This window comes from Pectinophora gossypiella, chromosome 26, assembly GCF_024362695.1.
Source record: "Pectinophora gossypiella chromosome 26, ilPecGoss1.1, whole genome shotgun sequence".
NCBI classification, from domain to species: Eukaryota; Metazoa; Arthropoda; class Insecta; order Lepidoptera; family Gelechiidae; genus Pectinophora; species Pectinophora gossypiella.
In genome coordinates this window covers 7,597,611-7,603,359 of record NC_065429.1, presented here as the reverse complement: position 1 = coordinate 7,603,359, position 5,749 = coordinate 7,597,611, and the positions used below count along the sequence as shown (strand labels likewise).

The window sequence follows — 5,749 nt, the reverse complement described above, 5'->3', positions numbered from 1 at the left end:
TTAAATAACGTGTGATTAAGTAACTATTAAATTGTTTTAACTACCCACGTCCAGTGCTACATTAGAAAATGACTGAGTCCGATGAAGGCCCTACTGCGCCTTTAAGTACAATTATTTGTTATACAATAAACGGCCGCGTGTGGACCCGAAGCGCTCACTCGGTTTTATTTTATTAAATGCACTGCTATTGTATCTGTTGTTTCTATTACACTCCACACGACTGAAGATTATACCCCTACCCGCCCTGTCTCGGTTACGAACCGTGAAGAAAGCGATATTTAACGTAAATAGTAACGTATATCAGGAGTATGTCTACCCCGTAAGGATACTGTCATCACAGCCTTTCACAAAATCAATCAAGAACACCGTATTTTAATTTCTTAAGACCGCAGAAACGGATGATGCGATAAGTAAACATTTTACCCTCCCTGAGTCGGAGGTCTCGCAAAAGAATACAAAAAGCAACAAAGCTGCCGGACCGGATGAAATACCCCGAATTTCTACAACATTTTGGAAAAATAAGTAAATGATTGAATGAGTAAATAAGTAAATAAATAAGAAAAGAAGAAATCCAAAAATTGTCAAAATTGTGAGTGGTTTTTTCTATGCAGATATGTGACCGTGGCTTCCTAATAAATCGCAACAGGGAGGGTGGGGGGGGCGATTTTTTTTGCGTTCCCGGCGTCCTAGACCCGCGAGAGAAACCTTAAAATTTTCGTAAAGACGAGGGCTACCATATAACGCAATAAAATAGAGAGACTTCTATAACATTTTGTTGCAGTAGACTGATATTTCGAAATTTCTTTGCTAATAACACGAAAAATACATGAATACTCAAAAAAAAATATTTAAACCTATTAAATTGCAAAAAATATAACGGCCAAAACGAAAACCAAACCCTACCCACACCCGAAACAAAGAAAATTGAAACGTAATTATACCCTAACCTAAAACCATGTAAACCAAAATAACCCAAATATACCAAAACTAAACCCAAACCTAAGAAAACTCAAAACTAACAAAATCCAAACCTAACATAATTCAAACCTAACAAAACCCAAACCTAAAAAAACACATACCTAACAAAACACAAACCTAATCCAAAACTAAACAAACCCAAACCTAACAAAATTAAAACCTAAAAAAATTCAAACCAAACCCAAACCTAACCCAAACCCAAACCCAAACCCAAACCAAACCCAAACCTAACCCAAACCCAAACTTAATAAAACCCAAACCTAACCCAAACCCAAACTTAACAAAAACCAAACCTAACAAAAACCAAACCTAAAAAAACCCAAACCTAACAAAATCCAAACCTAAAAACCAAACCTAACAAAACCCAAACCTAACGAAACCCAAACATAACAAAACCCAAACCTAAGAGACCCAAAACTAACAAAACCCAAACTGAACAAAACCCAACCCAAAAAAACCCAAACCTAACAAAATTAAAACCAAACCCAAGCCTAACCCAAACCCAAACCCAAACTTAACAAAACCCAAACCTAACCCAAACCAAAACTAACCCAAACACAAACTTAACAAAAACCAAACCTAACAAAAACCAAACCTAAAAAAACCCAAACCTAACAAAATCCAAACCTAAAAACCAAACCTAACAAAACCCAAACCTAACGAAACCCAAACCTAACAAAACCCAAACCTAACAAAACCCAAACCTAAGAGACCCAAACCTAACAAAACCCAAACTGAACAAAAACCAACCCAAAAAAACCCAAACCTAACAAAATTAAAACCAAACCCAAGCCTAACCCAAACCCAACCCAAACCTAACCCAAACCTAACCCAAACCTAACCCAAACCTAACCCAAACCTAACCCAAACCCAAACCTAACAAAACTCAAACCTAACAAAACCCAAACCTAATCAAACCGAAGCATAACAAAATTCAAACCAAACCCAAACCTAACCCAAACACAAACCATACCTAAACCTAACCCAAACACAAACCTAACAAAACCCAAGCCTAACCCAAACCTAACACAAACCTAACCCAACCTAACCCAAACCTAAACCTAAAAAATTTAAACCAAACCCAAACCTAATCCAAACCCAAACCAAACCCAAACCTAAAAAAATTTAAACCAAACCCAAACCTAATCCAAACCCAAACCTAACCCAAACCAAAACTTAACAAAACCCAAACCTAACCCAAACCCAAACTTAACAAAAACCAAACCTACAAAAACCAAACCTAAAAAAACCCAAACCTAACAAAATCCAAACCTAAGAAAAACCAAACCTAACAAAACCCAAACCTAACAAAACCCTAACCTAAGAAACCCAAACCAAACAAAACCCTAACCTACCTTTGCACCTTTACTACCATCACTATGTATGACCACATTTACTGCAATAAAATTCATTTCATTTCATTTCGTTTCATTTCATTTCATTTCAAAACCAAACCTAACAAAACCCAAGCCTAACCCAAACCTAACAAAATTCAAACCAAACCCAAACCTAAATAAACCCAAACCTAAATAAACCCAAACCTAACAAAACGCATACCTAACAAAACACAAACCTAACCCAAACCTAAACAAACCCAAACCTAACAAAATTAAAAACAAACCCAAGCCTAACCCAAACCCAAACCTAACAAAACCCATACCTAACAAAACACAAACCTAACCCAAACCCAAGCCTAGCCCAAACCCAAACCTAACCCAAACCCAAGCCCAAACCTAACAAATCTCAAACCTAACAAAACCCAAAACTAAACAAACCCCAAACATAACAAAATTCAAACCAAACCCAAGCAAGCAAGCAAGCAAGCAAGCAAGCAAGCAAGCAAGCAAGCAAGCAAGCAAGCAAGCAAGCAAGCAAGCAAGCAAGCCAGCAAGCAAGCAAGCAAGCAAGCAAGCAAGCAAGCAAGCAAGCAAGCAAGCAAGCAAGCAAGCAAGCAAGCAAGCAAGCAAGCAAGCAAGCAAGCAAGCAAGCAAGCAAGCAAGCAAGCAAGCAAGCAAGCAAGCAAGCAAGCAAGCAAGCAAGCAAGCAAGCAAGCAAGCAAGCAAGCAAGCAAGCAAGCAAGCAAGCAAGCAAGCAAGCAAGCAAGCAAGCAAGCAAGCAAGCAAGCAAGCAAGCAAGCAAGCAAGCAAGCAAGCAAGCAAGCAAGCAAGCAAGCAAGCAAGCAAGCAAGCAAGCAAGCAAGCAAGCAAGCAAGCAAGCAAGCAAGCAAGCAAGCAAGCAAGCACGCAAGCAAGCAAGCAAGCAAGCAAGCAAGCAAGCAAGCAAGCAAGCAAGCAAGCAATCAAGCAAGCAAGCAAGCAAGCAAGCCAGCAAGCAAGCAAGCAAGCAAGCAAGCAAGCAAGCAAGCAAGCAAGCAAGCAAGCAAGCAAGCAAGCAAGCAAGCAAGCAAGCAAGCAAGCAGCAAGCAAGCAAGCAAGCAAGCAAGCAAGCAAGCAAGCAAGCAAGCAAGCAAGCAAGCAAGCAAGCAAGCAAGCAAGCAAGCAAGCAAGCAAGCAAGCAAGCAAGCAAGCAAGCTTTAGGTTTAGGTTTAGGTTTAGGTTTAGGTTTAGGTTTAGGTTTAGGTTTAGGTTTAGGTTAGGTTTAGGTTTAGGTTTAGGTTTAGGTTTAGGTTTAGGTTTAGGTTTAGGTTTAGGTTTAGGTTTAGGTTTAGGTTTAGGTTTAGGTTTAGGTTTAGGTTTAGGTTTAGGTTTAGGTTTAGGTTTAGGTTTAGGTTTAGGTTTAGGTTTAGGTTTAGGTTTAGGTTTAGGTTTAGGTTTAGGTTTAGGTTTAGGTTTAGGTTTAGGTTTAGGTTTAGGTTAGGTTTAGGTTTAGGTTAGGTTTATGTTTAGGTTTAGGTTTAGGTTTAGGTTTAGGTTTAGGTTTAGGTTTAGGTTAGGTTTAGGTTTAGGTTTAGGTTTAGGTTAGGTTTAGGTTAGGTTTAGGTTTAGGTTTAGGTTTAGGTTTAGGTTTAGGTTTAGGTTTAGGTTTAGGTTTAGGTTTAGGTTTAGGTTTAGTTTAGGTTTAGGTTTATGTTTAGGTTTAGGTTTAGGTTTGGTTTAGGTTTAGGTTTAGGTTTAGGTTTAGGTTTAGGTTTAGGTTTAGGTTTAGGTTTAGGTTTAGGTTTAGGTTTAGGTTTAGGTTTAGGTTTAGGTTTAGGTTTAGGTTTAGGTTTAGGTTTAGGTTTAGGTTTAGGTTTAGGTTTAGGTTTAGGTTTAGGTTTAGGTTTAGGTTTAGGTTTAGGTTTAGGTTTAGGTTTAGGTTTAGGTTTAGGTTTAGGTTTAGGTTTAGGTATAGGTTTAGGTTTAGGTTTAGGTATAGGTTTAGGTTTAGGTTTAGGTTTAGGTTTAGGTTTAGGTTTAGGTTTAGGTTTAGGTTTAGGTTTAGGTTTAGGTTAGGTTTAGGTTTAGGTTTAGGTTTAGGTTTAGGTTTAGGTTTAGGTTTAGGTTTAGGTTTAGGTTTAGGTTTAGGTTTAGTTTAGGTTTAGGTTTAGGTTTAGGTTTAGGTTTAGGTTTAGGTTTAGGTTTAGGTTTAGGTTAGGTTTAGGTTTAGGTTTAGGTTTAGGTTTAGGTTTAGGTTTAGGTTTAGGTTTAGGTTTAGGTTTAGGTTTAGGTTAGGTTTAGGTTTAGGTTTAGGTTTAGGTTTAGGTTTAGGTTTAGGTTTAGGTTTAGGTTTAGGTTAGGTTTAGGTTTAGGTTTAGGTTTAGGTTTAGGTTTAGGTTTAGGTTTAGGTTTAGGTTTAGGTTTAGGTTTAGGTTTAGTTTAGGTTTAGGTTTAGGTTTAGGTTTAGGTTTAGGTTTAGGTTTAGGTTTAGGTTTAGGTTTAGTTTTAGGTTTAGGTTTAGGTTAGGTTTAGGTTTAGGTTTAGGTTTAGGTTTAGGTTTAGGTTTAGGTTTTGGTTTAGGTTTAGTTTTAGTTTAGGTTTAGGTTTAGGTTTAGGTTTAGGTTTAGGTTTAGGTTAGGTTTAGGTTTAGGTTTAGGTTTAGGTTTAGGTTTAGGTTTAGGTTTAGGTTAGGTTTAGGTTTAGGTTTGGTTTAGGTTTAGGTTTAGGTTTAGGTTTATGTTTAGGTTTAGGTTTAGGTTTAGGTTTAGGTTTAGGTTTAGGTTTAGGTTTAGGTTTAGGTTTAGGTTTAGGTTTAGGTTTAGGTTTAGGTTTAGGTTAGGTTTAGGTTTAGGTTTAGGTTTAGGTTTAGGTTAGGTTTAGGTTTAGGTTTAGGTTTCGGTTTAGGTTTAGGTTTAGGTTTAGGTTTAGGTTAGGTTTAGGTTTAGGTTTAGGTTTAGGTTTAGGTTTAGGTTTAGGTTTAGGTTTGGTTTAGGTTTAGGTTTAGGTTTAGGTTTAGGTTTAGGTTTAGGTTTAGGTTTAGGTTTAGGTTTAGGTTTAGGTTTAGGTTTAGGTTTAGGTTTAGGTTTAGGTTTAGGTTTAGGTTAGGTTTAGGTTTAGGTTTAGTTTAGGTTTAGGTTTAGGTTTAGGTTTAGGTTTAGGTTTAGGTTTAGGTTTAGGTTAGGTTTAGGTTTAGGTTTAGGTTTAGGTTTAGGTTTAGGTTAGGTTTAGGTTTAGGTTTAGGTTTAGGTTTAGGTTTAGGTTTAGGTTTAGGTTTAGGTTTAGGTTTAGGTTTAGGTTTAGGTTTAGTTTAGGTTTAGGTTTAGGTTTAGGTTTAGGTTTAGGTTTAGTTTAGGTTTAGGTTTAGGTTTAGTTTAGGTTTAGGTTTAGGTTTAGGTTTAGGTTTAGGTTAGGTTTAGGTTTAGGTTTAGGTTTAGGTTTAGGTTTAGGTTTAGGTT

At 37.0% G+C, this 5,749-nt stretch overlaps 1 long non-coding RNA gene across 1 annotated transcript; it reads right to left on the bottom strand.

Moving 5' to 3' along the window:
- Window positions 1–1,288: 1,288 nt before the first annotated feature.
- LOC126378597 (uncharacterized) lies at window positions 1,289–1,913 on the bottom strand. The gene is made up of 3 exons (XR_007568122.1): window positions 1,849–1,913; window positions 1,683–1,804; window positions 1,289–1,380 (listed from the first exon to the last, which is right to left on the bottom strand). It is a non-coding gene; the product is annotated as an uncharacterized LOC126378597 (long non-coding RNA).
- Between the last annotated feature and the right edge of the window lie 3,836 nt (window positions 1,914–5,749).